Consider the following 25,291-nt stretch of genomic DNA (forward strand, 5'->3'; position numbering starts at 1 on the left):
CTCGTATTCTGGAAGCGTTTATTTATTCATTTATTTATTTTTTGTATATAGTTGTCTTTTTGAGTCGTTATTTAAAGGGAGGAGCAATGAGCTGCATCCTCGACTGTTAAAAAGACATGTTGAAGAGTTAATATGCGAGAGATTAAACCTTCTCCTCCTCTCCCCCCTCCCCCTTTCTCCTCCTCCTCCTCTCCCTCCTTCCCCTTTCTCCTCCCCCTCCCTCCCCACACCTTCCCTTAAACAGTAAAATAAAGGTGGGATTAGGTTTGATTCTAGTAGTTTATCCTTCCCTAACACTATGTACTCCTTCACCTTCATACCTCCCTCATCATGTTCACGCCCTTCCTCCTCCTCCTCCCCCTCTCCTCGTCCTCCCTCCATCTTCCGTTGAATAAAGTAAAATAAAGGTGTGAGGTTTGATTCAAGTTAACCCCAGGTAACCCTTCCTCCCTCCTCCTCTTCCCTCTTCTTTCCCCTTCCTCCCCTTTCTCCCCCTTCCTCCCCTCTCCCCCCCTCTCCCCCCCTTTTCCGTTAGGCAGCAAAGCAGGAGCGGAACTCATCAATCACGCGTCACTAACTAATGGCTTCCTCTCGCTGCAAAAATTAAAATGAAAATGTAAAGCGAAAAAAATAAATAAATAAAAAGAGAAATACACGCCAGTCAGCTCTTCCTCCTCTCCCTTCCTCTCTTCCTCCTCCTCCTCCTCCTCTTGGTTGAACTCCTGACATATCAATCACCCTCGTCATTACACTCATTGGCGCTCATAACGTGCCAAGGTTGATGTGTGCAGCTTCTCCAGACAGCACTTATGTTTACTTACCCGTTTTTCTGTTTAGGTGTGTTTTACTTCAATATTTTCCTTTTTACTTCAATATTTTCCTTTTTCCTTCAATATTTTCCTTTTTCCTTCAATATTTTCCTTTTTACTTCAATATTTTCCTTTTTCCTTCAATATTTTCCTTTTTACTTCAATATTTTCCTTTTTACTTCAATATTTTCCTTTTTACTTCAATATTTTCCTTTTTACTTCAATATTTCATCTTTTATCTGTGTATTTTAGTTTCTTGCTTGCGGACTTTTCTTTATCTTTGTATCTCTTTATTGACTTGCTTACTTTCGTGTTTAAATGCTTACTTTAATATTTCCGGCTAATTTTTTTTTATCTATCAACTTTTGTATTTAGGGAAGATGGGAAAGGAGGGAGATGGGGTGAGGAAGAGAAGGGGGAAGGGAAGGGAAGAAGAGAAGGGGGAGGAGGGAGAGGAAGAGAATGGGGAAGGAAAGGGAAGAGAAAAAGGGGGAGGAAAGGGAAGAGGAGAAGGGGGAAGGAAAGGGAAGAAGAGAAGGGGGGAGGAGGGAGAGGAAGATAAGGGGGAAGGAAAGGGAAGAGAAGAAGGGGGTAGGGAAGGGAAGAGGAGAAGGAGGGAGGAGGGAGAGGAAGATAAGGGGGAAGGAAAGGGAAGAGGAGGAGGGGGAAGGGCAGGGAAGAGGAGAAGGGGGGAGGAGGGAGAGGAAGGGGAGGTCATTCTCTCACATACTAACTTCTTACTTAATCTTTTATTTACTTAGGTACTGCTCTATCTGCTATCTCTTTACTTATATGCACTTATCTATCAATCTCCCTATCTATCTTAATCTATCTATATACTTTTTCTTATTTCTTACTAATGCACTTTATCTATCAATCTCTGTCTATCTATATACTTTTTGTTATTTCTTACTAATGCACTTTATCTATCAATCTCTGTCTATCTATGTACTTTTTGTTATTTCTTACTTATGCACTTATCTATCAATCTCTGTCTATCTATATACTTTTTCTTATTTCTTACTAATGCACTTTATCTATCAATCTCTGTCTATCTATATACTTTTTGTTATTTCTTACTTATGCACTTATCTATCAATCTCTGTCTATCTATATACTTTTTGTTATTTCTTACTTATGCACTTATCTATCAATCTCTGTCTATCTATATACTTTTTGTTATTTCTTACTTATGCACTTTATCTATCAATCTCTGTCTATCTATATACTTTTTGTTATTTCTTATTTATGCAGTTATCTATGAATCTCTCTATTTATCTATATACTTTTTGTTATTTTTTATTTATGCACTTATCTATCAATCTCTCTACCTATCTTTATCTATATACTTTTGTTATTTCTTTCTTACGTATGATGTATCCCTATAATTTACTATATATATTTAAAACCTTCAATATTTATCGATTTATTGGTCCATCTGTCACTCTACACTCATATTTTTCACCCCATTACCCATCGATCAATATAACGTATTAATTTGTCTGTGTATTCACTAACTAGATGTATCTTCTTTTATATATCTAGCTATTTATTCTTATTTTTTCTTCATTCTAATTTACTTAACAGTCCACTTATTCATTTTTCATCATTCTCATTTTACTTAACAATCCACTTATTCATTTTTCATAATTCTCATTTACTTAACAATCCACTTCTTCATCTTTCTTCATTCTCATTTACTTAACAATCCACTTCTTCATTTTTCCATTCTCATTTACTTAACAATCTAATTCATTTCCCATTATCATTTACTTAATCTACTTATTTACTTTCCATTCTCATTTATATAACAATCCACTTATTCACTTTTCCATTCTCATTTACTTAACAATCTAATTCATTTCCCATTATCATTTACTTAATCTACTTATTTATTTTCCATTCTCATTTATATAACAATCCACTTATTCACTTTTCCATTATCATTTACTTAACAATCCACTTATTCATCTATTTCCGTATTTATTTATCTCTTCATCCATTAACATATTTTTTCCCTTACTCTGCGTGGCCTAATTCTGTCTGAGGCGGCCCAGTCATCACACAGACAGACAGACGGACAAGTTAATGGGCGGAAAGCGACATTCTTCAGCGCGGGGGGACAACAATATTAATGCATCATCATCATCAATATTCCCAAGACTCGTAATGTTGTTAATGGTCTTCTTAATAGTCCTTTCAAGATAGCTAATAAGTTTTTTTTATTGTATTTTGTTTTTGTTTTTTGGCCCTGATAGCTTTTAAGGATAGTTCACGAGTTCATATGATTGACGAACACACACACACACACACACACACACACACACACACACACACACACACGTACATGAAAGAGAATAGAGAGAACAAAGCAAATGCGATATAGAACAGAAATAGAGAATATATAAGAAAGAAGAAACAGAAAATCATAATGAATGGAGGAGAAGCAAATAAAGAAAATAATAAATCACACACACACACACACACACACACACACACAGTCATGAAGGGAAGCGAGAAAAAGGAATAAAAGAAAGAAAAAGGAAAGGAACGAAAGAAGAAATGGAAAAAGGAAAGAGAGAAGGAAAGAAAAGAAAAAAAAACGTTACCAGGAAGAACAGAAACAAAAGAAAACCATAATATATCTAGACGAACACACACACACACACACACACACACACACACACACACACAGGTCCAGTCACCCGTGCAGCTCATATTAAATTAAATCATAGGCTGCTTGGAGGCGAGGGGGAGAAAAAATACATTACACAATATGAGTTTGAGACTTTAAGAAGATCAAAGCGTGTAATTAGAGCAAAAGATATAACCAAATAAAAGCGTGAAAATGAAAATGCTAAAAGAATGAGTGAATGGATGAACAAAAGGCGAATGAATGCATGAGTGATAATCGAAAGTATATGGGAATAGCAAAAAATAACGATAATAAAGATAATCAACTTGTAATTAGGGCAAAAATTATAATAAGGAAATAAAACGAAGAGAGAATAAGCAATTGGATAAACAGAAGACGGATGTTTGAAAATATGAATGATAAGGAATAAAGAAAAAAATCCAAAGAAAATGAAGTTAAAGATAATTAGGACATTCAATGCATATAATTAGAGGAAATGTTACAAAAAGCGAATAGGAGAGAAAATAAGTGACTGGATAAACAAAAGACGAATGGAAGTATGAATGATAAACCAGGGAATATAGAAAAAGCAAAAAAGAATGAAAGGAGATGAAAAAATACATGAAAAAAAACAGTAAATAAAAGGAAAAAAAGAAATAGAGATTGAAAGATGTCAGTGAGAACATAAGTGGCGCAATGTGAAAGATAAATATAGAGGAAACATAAATAACATAATAAACGGAGGAAGAATATGAGAAGAGAATTTGCGAGTCAGAAAAGGGTGTCAGAATTTGAATGATAAACTAGACAGAAAGAAAAGAAAGGAAATAGAGAACAGAATTAGGTGATAAAGAGACAAAGAGAGGAGGTAAACAATATAACGAATAGAGGGAAAGATAGATAGGAAAGATAAAGGAAGAGAATAGAAAAAAAAGACAACAGGGAAAGATAAATAAACAGAACAAACGGTGAGGCAAAAACAGAACAGAAACAGATGATAAACAAACAAACAAAGGAAGTAAACAAAATAAAGAATGGAGAAAGAGGAAGAAAACAGAGAAGAGGAAAAAAATATACGAAAAAAAAGAACATGAAAGATACATGGAAAAAAATAAAGGGAAACCGAACAAACAGATGATAAACAAACAAAAAGACGTAAACAACACAACAAAAGGAGGAAAAGAAAGTTAGAAAAGAAAGAGGAAGAAAACACACAAGAAGAAAAAGACAGAACATGAAAAATAAACAGACAGAAAGATAAACAAACACAATATAGAAAAGAAACAGACAATAAACAACAAACAAGAGGACGTAAACAACATAATAAATGAGTAAACAAAAGAAGAAAATAAGGAGTAAAAAAAATGGTGTCAGAAATTGAAAGACGAATAAGACTAACGGAATATGAAGACGAGAACAATGATGAATGAGGGGAAAGAAAAAGTAGAAGAGAGGAACAGAAAAATGACAGAAGATAAAACAAAACAAAGAAAATAATAAATACCAGAAGGAAAATGATAACAACAACAAATGAAAACAAGAAATATAATGGAAAAACATCTTTGTAAGTAAACGATAGATGACAGATAGATAAGTTCATAAGTAAATAGATAACATAGATAAGTTCATAAGTAAATAGATAACATAGATAGAGAAATACATAACTAAACAAGAGATATATAAAGTAAATACACATCCAAGAAAATAAGTCAATAGATAAAATATAGATAGAAAAAGTTAAGTACCAAAATAATTAAAAGAAAAAAAATAACTTAGCCAATAGAGTGTAGAAAGATACTAATAAATAACAGACATAAACAACACAACAGGTGGATGTGGACACTCGCTCGGCCCCGCTGTTTCAAAAGGTTAACAGGTATATAATTAGAAGACTTTATAGACACACCTGGCGACTTAGAACCCAAAAATATTAGTGAACGAAAAAAAAATGTCTGCTCTACTTCTCTTAATAATAATAATGATAATAATAATAATAATAATAATAATGATAATAATAATGTGCTTCTTTCCACCAAAATTGTAGTAGTAGTAGTAGTAGTAGTAGTAGTAGTAGTAGTAGTTTCCTTTATCGAGTCAGTGTCCTCCCCTCCCCTCCCCTCCCCTCTCCCTCCTCTTAGTTCCCTTATCTTTCCCTCCCCTTCCTCCCCTTCCTTCCGTTTCCCTCCCTCACAGTTATCTCCCTTCCTCTCTCTCCTTCCCTCCCTCCTCATTACTCTCCCCACCTCCCCCAAAATCACTCCACTATCTCCCCTTCCCACTTTTTCCTCCCTTTCCTCCCATTTCCAGTGCAGATTCGCCTATCACTACTATGCTCTCCTCCACCCCTTTTCCTCCCCTTCCTGTCTGTTCATTAATGTGCAAGCTATCATTTCTTCCTTCTCCTCCCCTTTCCTTTTTCTTCCTCTTTTTACTCTGTCATCAGTTACCTCTTCTTTCCCTTTCCTTCCTCTTCCCCTCTTTTCTCTTTCATCAGTAACCTCTTCTTCCCCTTTCCTTCCTCTTCCCCTCTTTACTCTTTCATCTGTTACCTCTTTCCTCTCCCTTTCCTTCCCCTCTTTTCTCTTCCTTTAGTTACTTCTCCTTTCCCCTTTAAAAGTTGAGTTATCATTCCCCCTTTCTCCCTTTCTTTCCTTCCCTTCTACTTTCCCCCTCTTTTCCCTCTCAGTTTAAGATTTTCCTTCTTTCTCCTTCCTCCTTCTTCCTCTTTATTGTATCCTTATTACAGTTTATTCTTAGATTTATGAACAGAAATATGAATGTATGAAAAGTGGAGTTGTAGAGTTGTGATATAATGCCCATGAGAAGGTGGAAGATAGGGAGTCACATATGAGAACGAGTTAGCAAGAGAGTCACATATGATAAAAAAGGAAATATGACTAAGAAAAATGAAGAAGTAGAGTTGATATATAAGTGGAAGATACCGAGTCACATATGAGAACGAGTGAGCAAGAGAGAGAAATATTAAAAAAAAGGAAATATGACTAAGAAAAATGCAGAAATGAAGTTATGATATATATAAGTGGAAAATAGCGAGTCACATAATATAAGAACGAGTTACTAAGAAAGTCTCACATGAAATAAAAGCCAAGCAGTGAGTTATATTGAATCAAACTTACCGTAAACGTTGATAAAACCTGATAATACAAAAAAAAAAGGGGAAAATACATGTCGAAAGATAAATGATGGATATGATAAATAGTAACAGAGCGAAAATAGTAAAGGGTAAAACGTGTATGCATATAAATAAATAATGGATGATAATATATGGTATAAATAATGAAAGGAAAAACATGTCACAGATGAATAGAGATAAAAGTGATAGACGAAAATGAATGATACGACGAAAAAAAAAAAAAATAACATGTCTGCAGATAATGGATAGATGCAAACAAATGCTAACAAAAAAAAAAAGCAAAAGGAAAAAAAAACCATGATACAGATATGATAGACGGCGATAAACGACAACAACAAAAAACAAAATAAAGAAAAAAGAAAACACGTCCAGGTAAATGATAGATAGACACGAACACCAAAACAAAACAAAAAAAATAAAGACAAAATATAATAGAAACTAAAAGACGATGATTACACACACGGACACCTGGATAGTATGATTAGTTGACTTACCTGGCGACGGAGGGGGCAGTGACGGGGGCGGTGGTGATGGTGGTGGCGGCGGGGAAGGTGAACACTGCAAGAAACAAAGAAACAATTAATGAACAGGTGAACACAAAGGTAGAATCCGCTTCATCCATCTCACAAATCATAGAAGGGAAAAAAAAAACATCATAAACAGGGCATTTCTTGTGGGGTAAGAGATCTCGAAATTATGGTCTTGTCTTAATGGAAACATTGACGCGGGAGCAAATATTAACGAGTGAAGTGTCGGAAATAGATTAGACGACCTCAGTTTTTGTGGTCGCGGAAGAATGTGGTAGAATCCTGCAGTAAGGGTCTCGTCTGGTGGTACTTCTTGTTGTCCTCTTCGTCTTAATGAGCGCGGAGAAAGTCGATAAACACTGATGATTATGAAGATGGTAATGATACTAATAACTTACTAGCTCATCCTATATACTTGTTGTCCTCTTCGTCCTAATAACTTACTAACTCATCCTATATACTTGTTCTCCTCTTCGTCCTAATAACTTACTAGCTCATCCTATATACTTGTTGTCCTCTTCGTCTTAATGAGCGCGGGGAAAGTCGATAAACACTAATGATAATGAAGATGGTAATGATACTAATAACTCACTAGCTCATCCTATATTCTTGTTCTCCTCTCCGTCTTAATGAGCGCAGAGAAAGTCCCATTAACCAAACAGTAAAGATAATGATGGTGATGATAGTGATATTGCTAGTCATTTTAATAGTCTCCGTTATCACGTGTGGCAATGAATTTATATAAATCTTCAAGAAAAAAATGCCTCAAAAATAATATTGATAAGGATACTGATAATTTCAATAGAGCTTCCTTAACACACGTTCCTAGTACTTTTTATATAGATCTTTAAAGGGGAACGTAAATGACCGTACGGAAACTATTTAGAATACGATGAAACTGCTAATGATATGATGCTAATAACTATATAGACCTTCCTTAGAGAGAGAGAGAGAGAGAGAGAGAGAGAGAGAGAGAGAGAGAGAGAGAGAGAGAGAGAGAGAGAGAGAGAGAGAGAAAAGCTATACAGAAATCATTTAACATGCGCCGCGATTTATTTTCCAACCTTCTTCAGTTACACAAAAATTTATTCTAAAACTAAGGAAAACGATATCAACACCACATGTCCAATTTCTCTTTATATAAATCTTCAAAGGAGAACAAAATGGCTTTACAGATATCCCTTAACACACTGAGACTTATTTCGCAACCCCTTTAGTGACACGAGACTTATATTAAAACTCCGTCAAGCTATTCTGGAACCAAGACAAGCTATTCTAAAACCACGGCAAGCTATTCTGAAACTAAAGGAAGCTAATCTAAAATAAAAGAAAGCTATTTAAGACGAAGGGAAACTAAGCTAAAACCAGGGACAGCTATTCTAAAACCAAGGGAGCTATTTTACAACCCCAGACACCGTAATTATCGTCGCGGCGGGGTCCATTCTTGGTCTCCCGAATCTATAAATACCAGGAACGTGGCATTTATATTTAGAGGTACACGAATCTATTTTTGCCACTACGGAACCTACCAACGTGTAGTAGTAGCTGTAGTAGTAGTAGTAGTAGTAGTAGTAGTAGTAGTAGTAGTAGTAGTAGTAGTAGTAGAAGTAGTAGTAGAATATCAAGTTTAAAAGGAGAAAAGAAATGAGGAAAACGGAAAGAACGTAATAAACAGAAAAAGGGAATAGAGCGAAAAAAAAAGAGAAGAGGAAAAATAGAGAAAAAAAAGAAAAGACAGGAAATAGAGAAGAGAAAAAGAGAGGAAAGAATTGTATGCATGTGTGGGAGTGAGAGAAAGAGAGAGAGAAAGAGAGGGAAAGGTTGGAATACGAGGCGTCTGGAGGGGAAGAAGAAGAGGAGGAGGAGGAGGAGGAGGAGGAGGAGGAGGAAAGGCCAGGCAGCACGCGCGCCCCTCCATGACTACCACGTGTCAGCTCCGAGGAAGAGGGACATCAGTGCATCCTCCTCCTCCTCCTCCTCCTCCTCCTCCTCCTCCTCCTGGTCCGGGCGAGAGGGGTCTAAGGGCCTCCTCGACGGCCACACTCGTACAAAGAATATTTTATTGGCCACATAAAGTCATGGGGAGATTTTGGGATGTGTGACTGTGGGGAGGAGGAGGAGGAGGAGGAGGAGGAGGAGGGGGGAGAAGAGCGACTAATACCAGCTGCTGTACGTGTGTGTGTGTGTGTGTGTGTGTGTGTGTAGCAAGAAGGCGCATTAATAATCGTACAAAGTGATAGTCTGTGTAATAAGCCTGATAAGCATTCACACGGGAGCTTCGAGGAGGGACTTAAGCAATTGGATGTAAAGTTAATAATCACGTTGGAACCTAAATAAATACTGCAGTGATTGGGGTTTTTTTTTCTTCTTTTTCTTCTTTTTCTTCGTCTTCTTCTTATTTTTATTCTTGTTCTTCTTCTTTTTCTCCTGTATCTTGTTCTTCTTGCTCTTGTTCTTGTTCTTTTTGTTCTTCTTCTTTCTCCTCATAATAATAATAATAATAATAATAATAATAATAATAATAATAATAATAATAATGGGACGAATGAAATAATGTGCAAATGTTAAGTAAATCGACTGCAAATAATTCATACTAAGGATTCAAAAAAATAAATGATGTGTTATTTATCAGAGCCACAGAGAGAGAGAGAGAGAGAGAGAGAGAGAGAGAGAGAGAGAGAGACGCCATGTTGCTATTCTCTCCCTCTTTTTCTCCCTTAGGATTTCACTTCTCCCTCCCTCCCTTCCCTTCTCTCCTCCCTTCCTCCACCCCCAGACAGGAAGACGCCCTCCATCCCTCCCTTCCCTTCCCTTCCTCTCTCCCTTCCCTTCCCTTCTTTACCCTCCCTTCCTTCCTCTTCCTACAGTCCTTTCCCTTCCTCCCTTCCCTTTCCTTCTCTCCTCTTCATCCCCTTCCCTTCCTTCTTCTCTTCCTACACCACTATCCCTCCCTTCACTTCTCTCTCTTCTCTGGCTATTCTCCTCTCCCTTCCTCTTCTTCCCTTCCCTTCCCTTCCCTTCCCTTCTTCCCTTCCCTTCTCTACCTCTCCTCTTCCTGTTCTCCTCTCCCTTCCTCTCCTTCCCATCCCTTCCCTCCTCTCCCTTCCTCCCTCCCTCCCTTCCTCCTCTCTCTCGCTGTATACGTCTTTTAACCAATGGCAAAAATATATATAAATGCGTCCGCTCCCACCCCACCACTTTTTTTTTTTGTGCGGGCGTTCGTGGGTCTCCATTTTTCCTTTTAGTGGTACATAATGTGTCCGCGCGACCCCTCTCTACCTGCCCCACGTGCCCGCCCTTGCCTCGCCCGCCTCTCACCTGCCCCCGACCCCCGTCTCACCTGGCCTTCTCACCTCTGCCCGCTGCTGCTGATGATGGTGATGGTGGTGATGCTGCTACCTCTCTCTCTCTCTCTCTCTCTCTCTCTCTCTCTCTCTCTCTCTCTCTCTTGCCTACCTCTCTTCCTTCTCTCACTTCTTTCCTCTTCTTCCTCCTTCCTTTTTTTTCTTCTTCCTCCTCCTCCACCCCTCTTCTCCCTTCTCCCTTCCTCTACCGACCGTGATCTCCCTTCCTTCTCCTCCTCCTCCTCCTGTGTCTGTTACCCAATACCCTCGCCTCCATTGCTCTTCTCGGTATAAGTTTAAATGGCGCACACACACACACACACACGGGGTAATACATTTTATAACCAAGATTTTTTCGGACCAAGATAATTTAAACTTTTCCTCGGCTCTCCTCTTCTCCCTCCCCCCTCCTCCTCCTCCTGCTCCTCTTCCTCCTCCTCTTCCTCCGACTTCCAATGGAGCGTAATTTGGTATGTAGCGCAACGATATATTTTTACCGACCACCATTTCTTTTATTCTTCTTTAATGTTAGCGTGGCGGCGAGAACATGATGAAGCGTGTTTGGAATGGCGTAGAGAATCGTGTGTGTGTGTGTGTGTGTGTGCGTGCGTGTGTGTGTGTGTGTGTGTGTGTGTGTGTGTGTGTAACATGTGGTTTTAATGTAGCAGAGTCTGATCTTAATGTCGTCCTATGCACAGCTGACTTGGCGTGTGTGTGTGTGTGTGTGTGTGTGTGTGTGTGTGTGTGTGTGTGTTTGCAGCTGGAGATCAAGAACGCTATATCAAAACTTAACGTGATCGGGAAAGCAAAACACACACACACACACACACACACACACACACACACACACACACACGCACACACGAGGATCCATCAAAACCAATCCGACAAAAATATGCGACGGAGCAGAAATGGCGTCGGATTACACACACACACACACACACACACACACACACACACACACACACACACACACACACACACGAAACTAGGCCTACACGAAGAGAAGGAGAGAGAGGGACAGAGAGGGAGGAAAAGGGAAGCAGAGAGAGGGGTGGAGAGGAAAGGGAGAAGGGGGGAGAGGACTAAAGGGAAGGGAAGGGAGGAAAGGGGGGGTCTGAGGGGAGGGGGGGGGGGTCGGCGCGTGGCAACGTGGTGTATGTAGGTAACAGGGGACCCAGGGATCGACACCCCCGTTTTTAGCCCTCACATAAAAACCCCCATTTACAGCACGTGCCCTTGAACCCCTCTATAGTGAACCCTCTCTCTCCCTCTCTCGGCCTCCCTCCTGTCTCCCTCTTTTTCCTTTCCCTTCCTCCGGTCGACTCCGCCTTCCTCCTCTTCTATGTGTTGCGTCAGAATGAATGGTGATGATGGTGAAGGGATGGAAGGGAATAGTGAGTTTTCCTTTTTTTCATTGGTTAAGGAAGAGAAAGGATGGGATAGAAGGAAAATGGTGAGTTTTTTGTTTCATCTACTCGTTTTTAGGAAGGGAAGGGATGGAAAGGGAATGGTGAGTTATTTTTCTTTAGGTTACTCGTTGAGGAAGAAAGGAAATAAGGAAGAAATGAGAGAGAGAGAGAGAGAGAGAGAGAGAGAGAGAGAGAGAGAGAGAGAGAGAGAGAGAGAGAGAGAGAGAGAGAGAGAGAGAGAGGAAATGATGATGTAGCGCAGGAAAGGGATGGGAAGACAAAAAGGGAAGAGAGAAAAGGGGAACGAAATGGAAGGGATAGGAAGGAAAAGAGATAAAGAAACAGAAAAACAGAAAACCGAAATAAAAAAACGAAAAGAAGAACGAAGTTAAAAGAAGAAATGAAAAGAAAAAAAACGGGAGAGGAAGGAAGAGAAAGAAAAAGTGAATAGAATGAAGGAAAGAAGGAATGAAAAAAAATGTATGAAGGAAGGAAGGAAGGAAGGAACAGTAGTAGAAAGAAGGGGACAGTGCATAACAGGGGAGGAGGGGGATGGGGGAGGGAGAGGTCTTGCAGGGGTCGATGGGGGGGAGAGGGGTGTAGGGGAGGTTGTATTGGTGGGGGGGAGGGGGGGGCAATAGTGTTCTTCCTTGCGTCATTATTGCTGTTTATGGCTATCTCACCCCTCCTGGACAGCCCCTCTTCTTCCTCTTCCTCCTCCTCCTCCTCCTCCTCTTCTTCTTTATCTTCTTCCTCCTCTTTCCTCTGACTGCCTCCCTTTGCCATTTTTTTTTTCGTGTTTCTCAATTTTTGCTTCTTTCTCTGCTTGTTCTTGTTCCTCTTCTTCATTCTTCTTCTTCTTCTTTCTTTTCTTTTTGTTTAGTTCGCGTTTTTCTCTGTATTTCCTTTTTTTATGGTCTATGTATTTCTCTCTTCTGACGCCTTTTCCTTGTTTCCTCATCGTTCCCTCTTTTATTCTACTTTTTCCTGTTAGATTTTTACTCATATCTATTTTTTTCTGTTCCTTTCTCGTCTCTGTCCCATTTCTCTCTTTATCTTCCTCCTATCTAATTCACGTTTCTCCTTTTTTTTCTCTTAGTCCTTTTTTCCGACCTGTTTTTCCTGTTCCGTTCTCGTCTCTGTTATGTTTCTCTCCTTTTTTTCTGCTAGTCCTTTTTTTCTGATGTTTTTCTCTCCGTTTCTTTCTTTATGCTATTCTGTCATCTATTATTTTTTTCGCCTACTTTCTTCTTCAACATGCAAAACTACCTATTCATCATATTTATTTTTCCGCGTTCTTCCCTTCCTCTGACGCTTTTTTTTCCTCGTCCTTCCATTTTTTCTATCTTTCTCTTTTCCTTCGTCTTCTTCCCTTCCTTTGACGCTTTCCTTCTCTTCTCTTCTGCTTCTTTTCACTATTCTCTCATCTGTTCTTCCTCTACTCCCTTATCCTCCTAAACTAACATCTACGTATCTCTTCCATTTTCTTTCCCATCCGTGAACGAGTATTTCCCATCTCCGTGTTATCCCTTTCCTTATCCTTTTCTCTTGCTTCTGTATCTACGTTATCCTTGCCTACCTGTTTATCCTATCTTCTCCCTTTTCTTATCATTCTCTCACTCGCTTCTTTATCTATATCTTCCTTCTCACATACCTGTTTAACCCTCCCTATCATCCTTCACCTCTACCGCTATCGCCCTCTGCGTCAGCCTCATCCTCGCCTCTGTCTCTCTCTCACACACTCGTCCCCTTCCTTCGGCCCTCTGGTGGTAGTTAGCGAAGTTAGTTGATACACGATTACTGGAGCCTGTTCTGACCCTTTGATTGAAATAGCGGTGATTTGTAGTAGTAGTAGTAGTAGTAATAGGAGGAGGAGGAGGATAACAGAGAAAAAGAGGAAGAAGAAAAAAATACATAAAAGGAAAATACATAAAAAATACATACATAAAAGGAAAGTAGTAGTAGAAGTAGAAGGAGGAGGAGGAGAAAAAAAGGAAGAAGGAAATAAATACAAAAAAAGGAAGAGAAAAACAGCAAGGATGGAGTGGAAGAGAGGAGGAAGAGAAGGAAAAAAAAAATACATTAATCGTCTTAAAAGCGGCGTCTATTGAAGTGGCTGTTGTGGGGGGCAGATCCATCACCTTAGTTTTCCGTGTTTTGTGTGTGCAACAGGTGTGTGTGTGTGTGTGTGTGTGTGTGTGTGTGTGTGTGTTTATGTATGTATGTATGTATGTTTTACGTGGCATGTATCCACCCACGTACACACACACCTACTTAGATAATTAACAATATAAACAAAACAGGTAAAGCAGTAAACCCTCAAAACGATAAACATTGAACACTTAAAACGAGAGGCATAAAAAAAAAACTTAAAACATGTAAGACGTTAAAATGTAGAAACCGCTAAAACGATAAGACATTGAACCCGTTAAACGATGCAAAGAAAACACTTCAACCCTCCTAAAACCATGTATCGAGAACCCCTTAAAACTATATACAAAAAAACTTGAAATCCTAAAATGAGAAAAAATCCTTAAATCCCCTGAAAAGAATGATGAAAATTCCTTAAATTCCCCAAAATTAAACAAAAAATTCTTAAAAATAATCCCTAACCCGAGACAAATTCCTTATAACCCCAGAAACGAGACAAAAAAACATCCCTAAATCGTTTACAATCAAGACAAAAATGAAACCTAAATCAAACAGTCACTGAACCCACAGAAACAAATAAATGCAAGTGGGTTCAGTATTCATGTATCAGTCACGTATCACGATCAGCAATCACATCCATGCACACAATAGTACTAGGGACGCGGGGTCGAACTGGGGTACACACGGAGTTTATGTTAATCACGGGACCGTCACGCAAGGCTCTGTTCTGTATAGATAACAAGGGAATGACAAAGTTAACATATACATTTATTCACATCATTACTGGAAGGGGAGTAGAGGGTTTTGTAGTAGAAGTAGTAGTAGTAGTAATAGTAGTAGTAGTAGTAGTAGTAGTAGTAGTAGAAACACAAACGAACAGAATACAAGAAAAGTACAGAAAACAAGAAAAAAATTAAAGGAAAAATAAAGAAACAAAAAAGATGAAAGGGAAGGGAAAGGCAACGAAAAATGAAAGAATAAGGAAAGGAAAAACAAAGAACAGGAACAATACGAAATACAGCAAAACAAAAGGATGAAAGGAAAAGGAAAGAACAGATCAAGAAAAGGAATAAACGCGCAAAACACAGGGAACAGAAAGAGGAAAAAGAAAAAACAAAGAAACTGTCCATCAAACAAGTCGCAAATTAGGAATAAAATCAAAGGCAAATTTAGCACAGTACACCCATCAGTAGCCTGTTTGCTGTGGTGTGTTTGCGGCGCTTATCTCGACACACGAAAACGGACCGAGGAAGATACGGACCTCGATAGGGAAATGGGTTGGCGGGAGGGGGATCGACGGGCGGGAGAGGGACACACCAAGGCCAAAACGCGATGCTTCTGTGTAGGAGGAAAAAGGGGAGAAAATAAGTGCGATGCTGGTGTGATTATGCTTAGATGAAAATGATGAGTTTAAGTAGATACAGAGATTGAAGATAAGTAGGGTTGAAAGTAGATACAGAGATTGAGGATAAGTAGAGTTGAAAGTAGATACAGAGATTGAAGATAAGTACAGCATGAGAATAGTAAGTCATCAAAATTGGCCTCTCTTTTGGTCATTTCTCTTAACTCTTTTTGTAGGATCAGTGAATTGCGGGCTTTCTTTTTTTTTTTTTTTTTGGGTCTTGTGCTGTTTCCTTTGCTGTAAAAACAAAACAATAGGTAGAAGGAGATGAGAAGAAGAGACATAGGGAGGTAGAAACAGATGAAAGTGATGTATTAAAGTAAGCAGAGAGATAATTCGTATTGTTCTAGAGGAGTAAAAAATAGACAGAGGTAGATACAGACGAATTGCAGTAGAACAAGAGGTAGAAACAGAAGTAGTGAAGGAAAGAGGAGGAAAACACGTGATAAACAAAATTATGAGAGTACGTGTAAGGGTGTGTAAGGGAGTGAGGAAGAAAAGACTGTGGAGGAGTGGAAAAGTATGTGTTAGGGAGGATACGTGAGTCTGGGAGTAAAGTGTGCAAGGGTGTGAGGACGAAAAGACTGTTTGGTGTTAATGAAAGCTAGACAAGAGAACAAGAAAAAGGAGAGTTGAAGAAGATAAAGAGAACATTCGTACGGCACTATAAAAATTAGGAGCTTGATAAAAAAGAGAATCATGTGCAGAAGATATGAAAGATAATGAGTTTAGGGAGTTGAAGAAGATAAAGAGAAAATTCGTACGGCACTATAAAAAAATTAGAAGCTTGATAAAGAAGAGAATCAGGTGTAGAAGATATGAAAGATAATAAGTTTAGGGAGATAATTCGTACAGTACCATAAGAATAACGAGTATAGAGAGGCAGTTAAAGAGGAACACCGGTGGAATAAGAAATACAAGCAGCTGAAAGTAATGAATATAAGTAGTTACAGAGAGAGACTTTTTACAGCATTAGAAGAATAAGGAATATATATAGACAGGTTAAAAGGAATAGAATCAGATAAAAGTAATATCCTGCATACATTGAGAAATATAATATACGTATCAGCTAACAAGAATGATTAACAGAGGCAGATAATGAAGAGAGTTGTAGTTATTGAAGGAAAACATGAATACTAGAAAATTTAGGGATACAAACAGACTAAGATCAACAAGAAAAAAAAGAAAGATGAACAGGAAAATGACCACGAGTATGATAATTAGTTAGAGAAGGTAACACATATAACAGGTATATTATTAATTGATTTCTATAATACTGATGTCACAGGTAAGGCAGGTGTAACATGGAGGAAACAACATCAACGTAAATTAAAGAAAAAGAGAAAGAGGAACCGGAGGAAAAATAAAATGAAGTCGAGGAGGGAGAAGAAGAAAAGGAAGAGGAGGAGGAGGAGGATGGAGGAGGGGGTCACGTGCAGATTATAGAGAGAGGGAGAGAGAAAATCAGAAGGAGAGAGAGAGAGGGAGAGAAAGAGAGAGAGGGAGGCAGTATACAGAACACTCACTCACTCCCTCTCTCTATCTCCCTCCCTCTCTCCCTCCCTTCGGCCGCCCCCTTAGCGGATTAAATGAAGAAGGAGGGAGAGGAAAAGGGAGAGAAAGAGGGAGGGAGAGAGAGGGAGAGAGGTGCCGCATATTGGCCGCCTCCAACATTCTAAAACCCGCCCAAAAAGTCTCTAAAAACCGCAACCAAACCAAAAATGAAAACCAAAAAACCGCGGAAAATGAACCTTAAAATTATCTAACCCAAATTTGAGAGAATAAAAGGGAAAAAAATAACAATGGCAGTCTATCTATCATCTCTTTCTCTCTCTCTCTCTCTCCGTTTTATAAATCAATACAGCAAATAAAGTAGAGCGATGGTGACTCATGGAGGGGGAGAGAGAGAGAGAGAGAGAGAGAGAGAGGGAGGGAGAGATGGAGGGATGGAGGAAAGGAGGGAGAGAGAAACTGGAGGGGTCCGTTGGAGCTTTCCCGGCCAATCAGAAAATGCAATTACAAAAAAAAAAAAAAAGAAGCCGTGAAGGGGACGCCATACGAGAGAGAGAGAGAGAGAGAGAGAGAGAGAGAGAGAGAGAGAGAGAGAGAGAGAGAGAGAGAGAGAGAGAGAGTGTGTATGATGAAACATGGCGTTGGTTACAATAGGAAAATAATAAATAAACGAATAGAAAGAAGAGGAATAAGAAATGAGGAAAGATTAATGTTCAAATCCAATCAAATAAAAGAAATCGATAACAACAGATGGCGTTTAATACAAGAATAAAACCAGACAAAAACAGGAACTGAAAGAACTAGAGAAATAAATCGAAAATACATCACGAAAAGAGCAACAAAGAATACGGAAAACAGAGGAAAAAGAAGAGACGGAAATAAAAGAAAAGAACTAGAGAGATAGATCGAAAAAGCGCCATTAAAGGAAAAACAAGAAAAGCAGAGGAGAAAGGAAAGAAAAGGAAAAGATAGACATGACAAAGAGATAAAAGAAGACACGAAAATAGAAGATGGGAAATATGAAAAACAGAAAAAAAGAAGATACGGTAATAAAGGAAAGGAAATGCCCCAAAAAATAAGATAAAGAAATAAAAGAAAAGAAATAACAAATATGAAAAATAGGATAAAAAATGGAGAGAAAAAAAGAAGACGGAAATAAAAAAAAAACGAAAGACAAGGGAAATAATTAAAGAGAAAAATAAAGAAAATGTTTATCAAAGAAATTCCAAAGACAAGTAAAAAAAAAAAGGGAAAGAGAAAAAGATAAAGAAAGGAAGACATCATTAAAAGAGAAATTAACTTGGGATCTCTTAGCAATGAGGTTTTTGGGAGACTGTGGATGCCTGCACGTAATAGGGAAGAGGAGGAGGAAGAGGAGGAGGAGGAGGATGGGGAGGAGGAAGAAAAAAGAGGAAAATAGAGATGATTCTTTTTTTTTTTTTCTTTTCATTTGGAGCGGAAATTTAACTTCAAAATGGAGACAGAGAGGAGGAGAAAGAAGAAGAAGAAGATGCAGAAGAAGAAGATGCAGAAGAAGAAGAAGAAGAAGAAGAAGAAGAAGAAGAAGAAGAAGAAGAAGAAAAGAAAGACATTTTTAAAGGAAACAAACTTACAGATGGAGGCAGAGAAGAGAGAAGAGGAAGAAGAAGAAAAAGGGAAAAAGAAGAGGAGGAAGATGGTAATATTTTTTTTTTAGGAGAAACTAACTTGAACACAGAGAGAAGGCGGAGGAAGAAAAAAAAGAAGAAATGATTTTTATAAGGGGAGAGAAAGGAAAGGAGGAAAAAGAGAAAGACAGAAGAGGGAGGGAAAGGAGGACAAAAAAAGGAAAAATTTCAAGATATTATAAAACGAGTAAACTTCTGAAGGGGGAAAAGGGAGGAGGAGGAGGAGGAGGAAGGGAGGCTGAGATGAAGTATTTCCTATCTCCCTTAAACTATCGATGTTCTCCCTAAATTTAAGGGTGAAAACGCTATAAAATGAGAGAGAGAGAGAGAGAGAGAGAGAGAGAGAGAGAGAGAGAGAGAAGGTTTGTAGTGATTTCTTTGCGTCTTGGTCTTGCTCTCAATTAAGGGAATGAAGTGGCAACGAGGAGGAGGAGGAGGAGGAGGAGGAGGAGGAAGAGAAAGGATGGAAGGGAAAAGAGGACAGAGGACATCAAACCGCCTCCATTTGTTGAGTGCTGTCTTTCCTTTCCTCATCCCCGTCCTCTTTTTCCTCTTCTCCTCCTTCATTTTCTTTCTTTATTCCTTTTTTCCTAAACCCTCTTGCTCCTTCCCTTCTCTCCTTTCTTTATCTGAGTGCTTGATTTCCTTCCTTTCTCCCTTTTTCCTCCTGTTCTTCTTCTCTCCTTTCTTTATTCCAGTGCTTTCCTTCCTCTCTTCCTCCTTCCTCCTCTTCTTCTCCTTCTTTTTCTTTCTTTATTCCTTTTTTCCTAAACCCTCTTGCTCCTCCCCTTCTCTCCTTTCTTTATTTGAGTGCTTGATTTCCTTCCTTTCTCCCTTTTTCCTCCTGTTCTCCTTCTCTCTTTATTCCAGTGCTTTCCTTCCTCTCTTCCTCCTCCTCCTCCTTCTCTTCTTCTCCTTATTTCTTTATTCCATTTTGATTTACAGGAGCAAGAGTTATCATTTGTTTCGCTCTTCTCATATTCTCTTCTTAAATCACGAAATAAATAAATAAGGAAAACACAAAAACACTAAATTATTACGTCTTAAGAATAATTTATCGTTTTAATTCATAGAAGCAACAGTTGTTATTTGTTTCCCTCATCTCATATTATTTCTTGAACCGCATGAAATAACAAAAAAAAAATATATATGAAATTGATCTTTTTCCGCAAAGTCAGCGTCGCATCCAAGAATCAGGTAATCAGACGCACCTGACACACCTGACACACCTGACACACACCTGGCCTGGCATTCGTTCCCTAGAAGTACCAACGACGCAGGTAGAAAAAAAAAGAAAGGGGGAGGGGAAAGGGGAGGATATGGTCTATTATGGTGATTTCTTTATGCAGGTGATGGGTACTATGGGTGCTGCTACTACTACTACTACTACTACTACTACTACTACACTACTACTACTACTACTACTTTTACTACTATTACTACTACTATTGCTACTACTACTACTGCTGCTGGTTTTAATATTATGTGATGGATTTTAAGTAAAGGAAGAATAATGAAAGAGGGAGAGGAAATAGAGGGATGATCATAGGAAAAAGAAAGTAATGGAAAGGAAAAGAGGAAAATAAAGTGATTAATGCACGGAGAAGAAAGAAAACAATGGAAAGGAAAAGAGGAAAATAAAGTGATTAATGCACGGAGAAGAAAGCAACGTAGACGAGGAAAATAATAAATGGAAGGAAAAGAGGAAAATGAAGAAACTAAGAAGCGAAAGACAATGAAAAGACGGAAATAAACGAGGAATAAGAAAACAACGGAAAGGAAAAGAGGAAAATAAAGTGATAAATGCACGGAAAAGAAATCAGCTTAGACGAGGAAAATAATGAATGGGAGGAAAAGAGGAAAAGGAAGAAGCGAAAAAGTGAAAAGACGGAAATAAACAAGGACAGGAAAAGAAAGTCGCTGGGAAAGAGGAAAATAAAATGAAAACAGGAAAACGAAAAAAGCTAATCATTCTACTTTTTTCGTACTGGTAGTTTATAAAGGAGACAGAACACAACACCAACACAAGTAAACAACAACAAACAAACAAACAAACAACCCCCCCCCAAAAAAAGGTGTCACGCTGTTTACCTGTCCGCCAAGATACTCTAATGAGATACCCGACAGGTGTGTTATCACGTGTGTGTGTGTGTGTGGGGGGGGGGGGGGGCATTAAAGATATATTTCTTGTACACATACCAGACTAACACCCCCGCCCCCTCCCACCCCCTACCCCCCCACGACAGGCCAGGTAGTAACCACGCTTATCACTTTTCCTATCACATGCTATACGGATAGGGCAGGTAAGGGGGGGAGGGGGAGAAGGAAAGGTAGGAAGAGAGGAGAGGTAGGAGAGGGAGGGAGGAAGGGGGGAGAGGTAGGAAAGGTAGGAAGAGAGGAAGGAGTAGGAAGGGGAAGAGGGGGAGAAGGTAAGGCAGGAAGAGAGGAGAGGTAGGAAGGGGGAAGAGGTAGGAGAGGAGGGAAGGGAGGAAGGAGTAGGGAGGGGAGAGGGAAGAGGGGGAAGAGGAAGAGAGGGAGTGCATGTTATCTAGTCGCCATTTTGTTCTTCCTTTCTTCTTCTTCTTCTTCTTCGTCGTCTTCGTCTTTTCTTTTTCGTTTTTTTCTATTTTCTTCATTTTTTCAGTTTTCTTTTCTCCATTCCTCTTCCTCTTTCTCATTCTCATTCTCCTCCTCTTCATCTTTCTGTTTCTTTTCTTTTTCGTATTTCTTTTCTCTTCATTCTCTCAGTTTTCTTTCCTCCATTCCTCTTCCTCTTTCTCATTCTCCTCCTCTTCATCTTTCTGCTTCTCTCTCTTCTTTCTTTCAAATATCCTTTCTTAACTCCTCTTTCTTCTTCTCTTTCTCCTCCTCCTCCTCCTCCTCCTCTTCCTGCTCCTCCTCCTCTTATTTTTACTATTTGTCTTCCTCTTCCATCTCCTTCTCTGTCAACTCCTCCTCCTTCTCCTCCTCCTACTCTAATTTTTCCTTCTTTCTTCTCCTCCTTCTCCTCCTCCTCCTGACAACCAATCCATCGGCGGAAAGCAAACAAATTAATCCTTTCCAATCAAGCGTGAAAAATGTTCCCACGGCGAGAGAGAGAGAGAGAGAGAGAGAGAGAGAGAGAGAGAGAGAGAGAGAGAGAGAGAGAGAGAGAGAGAGAGAGAGAGAGAGAGAGAGAGAATGGCCTATAGTAACAGAAGGTATATAGTGCTGTGGTCGTGGTTAGGGGGGGAGGGGAGGGAGGGAGGGTCAGGGGGGGAGGGGCTCAGGTGATAGTTACGACTTTATCACCTGCGAGGTTGGTCCGCCTATCTCACACCTTACAAAGCAAATAAACAAAGCGATTACCTTATCCTCTCCGCCCCCCCCCCCACTGACCCCCCTTTGACCCCCCTCTTCCTCCTCCACCTCCTTTTTCTCTCACTCATATTTTTCCTTTTCTTTTTCTTCTACCTTCCAAAATTTTCTCCTCCTCTTCCTCTTCCTCTTTTTCTTTCTCTCACTTTTATCTTTCATTCTTTCTTTTTCTTCTACCTTCTTTACTAACTCTATCAAATTTTCCTTCTCCTCCTCTTCTTCTTTTTCCTCCTCCTCCTCCTCCTCCTCCTCCTCCTCCTTCTCTTTCTCTCGCTCTTATCTTTTTTTCTTTTTTTTCTCCTCCCTTCTTTTCTACTAACTCTTTCAATTTTTCTTCTCCTCCTCTTCTTCTTCCTCCTCCTCTTTCTCTTTCTCTCACTCTTATTTTTCCTTCTTTCTTTTTCTTCTACCTTCTTCTCTACTAACTCTTCCAAATGTTCCTCCTCCTCCTCCTCTTCTTCTTCCTCCTCCTCCTCTTTCTCCAACTCTCATTTTTCCTTTTTTTCTCTTTCTTCCACCTGACCACCTTACCCCCCTCTCCTTTCTCCTCCTCCCGATCTCTCATATAACTGTAACTATTTTTTTCCTTCCTTCCTGCACCTTTTCTTTTACATCTATATATCATTTCCATGCACGTCTATCTATGTGTCTATCTGTTTGGCTCTAATGTATGAGAAGTGTCCGTTCACAGAAGTACTCATTATATACTTCTTCATCATACTATAGCGTTAATCTGCTACGTATACATGAATGCACGAAAAGTTTAGAAGCTCCCATTCATTTTGGAGATGGTAATAACTATATCTTTCAGCACGGGAGAGCTTGGAATACGTCTCCAAAGCTTAAAGAGGATCAATGCAAAGACTAAATCATCACAAACTCATCCTATGCTTCATTGTTATGCTATATAATCTACCTTACTAAATGCATGTTTCCACTTACCTACTTAGTGGTGATTGCGGGGGCGGTCGAGAAGTCACTGGCTAAGTCTAAGTTCATTAATTTCAATGTAAGGTGTATTTCTTATCCTTATCCCGTGTTGCTTTTCCTCCTCCTCTTCTTCTGCCTCAGTTTCTCTCTCCCTCCTCCATAATGTTCTGTAAATAAAAAAAAAAAGTACTTTCGTCATAATTCAAGGCTGATATTTCACCTCCCATTTTCACCGTTACTGATGTGTGGTTGTTGGTCTTACTAATATCAATAACAGAAAGGAGAATGCGGGGAGAATTTTGTGTGACCAGGATCGAAGTTGTTAATTTTACTGATACAAACAGAGGGAGAATGTTACTAATGATGGCAGAGAGTTACGTGTTATCAGAATCAATTTATGTAGCTGTTGATTTTACCAATACTAATAATGAGAGATTTTGACGTACATTAAACTCAATACTGTTTCAACTTTCATCATTGTTCATATCTTGTTGGGGGAAAAACTTGTACCAATGATAATTATATAATGATTGTCAAACTTTAATTAACAATGACTAAAGTAACAGTTGAGAACACATGTATATGCATGGGAAATGTCATATATAGAGTTCAAATAAATGTCATCTATAGAGTTCACATAAATAAATAAAATGATAAATAAAACCGGATAAATAAAGACTGCATGAGATGGATAACACTAATTGGTCTAAGGAAAAATAAAAAATCTCTATAATAAAAATCTCTCCTTCTTTTTATCATCTTTTATTATCTTTTATTATTTTTATTATCTTTTTATCATCAACGTGAATGTAAGTAAAAATGAGATCACTCCCTTTCTTCTTCCTCCTCCTCCTTTTCTTTCTCTTCCTTCTCCTCCTTTTACTCTTCTGATTTCTCCTCCATATCCTTCTTTAATTTCGTATGTGATTCTTTCTCTCATTTCGTCATCCGTTCGAATTATTCCTCCTCTTCTTTTCCTACTTCTCCTTCGCAATCACTTACATTCTCGTTCTCCTTCTCCTCCTTATTTGGTTATTTTTTATTTTTGTTTCCCTCCTTCGCCTCCTCCTCCACCTCCTTCTGATCTTTCGTATAACTAGAATTCTCTTTTTCTCCTTCCTTCTTTCTCCTTTTCTTTTATTTTCATGCGTCTTTTCCATCTCCTTCCCGGGTCACGCATTTTCTCTCCTTTCCTTATTCGGTCATTCTTTTTTTTCTCTCTCTCCTCCTCCTCCTCCTCCGCCTCCTCCTCCTCTTCCTCTTCCTCTTTTGACTCGATTACGGCACCATTTTCACGATTGTTCCTTTTCTTCTTTTTTTCTTCTTTTTTTCTTGCCATTCCACCAATTTTATAATTTTTTTTCTTTCGCATCTCTCTCTCTCTCTCTCTCTCTCTCTCTCTCTCTTCTTTTTCTTCTTTCTTGCCCTTCCTCTTCTTTTATCAATTCTTTTTCCTTACCCTCCTCCCTCCTCCCTCTCCCTCTCTCTCTCTCTCTCTTCTTTCATCCCCTTCTTCCACTATTATCAATTCTTTTTCTCTCTCTCTCTCTCTCTCTCTCTCTCTCTCTCTCTCTCTCTCATTTCCTCATTCCAACACCACGTGCGCACCTCAAGATCAACCACCACCACCACCACCAGTACATCACCACGACTGTAAAGTCTCACCATTTTCCTTTTTCTTTTCACACATTTCAACTTTATTGTATTTTAAACGCCGCCCAAAACTCGTCCTATTGATTCTTTTCACTTATCGATTTTTCCATTCTCCAGTTTTTTTTTGTTGTTGTTGTTGTTGTTGTTTTCTCGTTTCTTGTTCTTCCTCGTTTCGATGTAATACCACGTGGAGGCTAAAAGATCAAAGTCATTATCATCACCATCATTATCATTATCAACGTTGTTCACTATCATTTAATATCACAATCACCATCATTAGTACACGTTTTTCCAGTCTTCCTTTATCTAACACACACACACACACACACACACACACACACACACACACACACACACACACACTCGACCTCATCCAGCCAATATTGACTCATTCCCCATATTCTCATTTCTCACCCTCTTCCTCATTCCCCTCCTCCTCCTCCTCCTCACCCTCCTCATATTCCTCCTGATTTTAGCGACCTGTTCGTGAGGTGATAACGCACTTCGCGACTGATAAGCGTGTTTGCGTGTTTGGAAGGTAAGGAGGGGAGGGAGGGAGGGAGAAGGGAGGGGAGGGGAAGGTATGGGAGCTGTTTTAGGTGGGGATGGGTAGAGGAGGGGAAGGAAAGGCAACTGTGAGGGGAGATAAGGAGGGAGAAAGGTCTAGTTTTGGGGATTTGGGGAGGAAGGTAAGGGTAAGAATAATGGGGAGGCGGTGGCTGAGTGGTAAGCGTGCCG

General features: G+C 39.1%; 1 protein-coding gene and 1 long non-coding RNA gene across 2 annotated transcripts in view; one reads left to right on the plus strand and one right to left on the minus strand.

Moving 5' to 3' along the window:
• Positions 1-25,291, plus strand: part of LOC126999452 (uncharacterized) — a 55,376-nt gene that overhangs the window by 15,181 nt on the left and 14,904 nt on the right. The gene's annotated exons all lie outside the window — the stretch shown is intronic.
• The window catches only part of LOC126999455 (uncharacterized), a 35,154-nt gene continuing 16,739 nt past the window's right edge, over positions 6,877-25,291 (minus strand). The window contains exons 2-3 of the long non-coding RNA XR_007753380.1: positions 22,913-23,067; positions 6,877-7,156 (exon numbers count right to left, since the gene is read on the minus strand). This is a non-coding gene — a long non-coding RNA (uncharacterized LOC126999455). The remainder of the gene's footprint in view (positions 7,157-22,912; positions 23,068-25,291) is intronic.

The sequence above is a fragment of the Eriocheir sinensis genome, chromosome 16 (genome assembly GCF_024679095.1).
Source record: "Eriocheir sinensis breed Jianghai 21 chromosome 16, ASM2467909v1, whole genome shotgun sequence".
Taxonomy (NCBI): Eukaryota; Metazoa; Arthropoda; class Malacostraca; order Decapoda; family Varunidae; genus Eriocheir; species Eriocheir sinensis.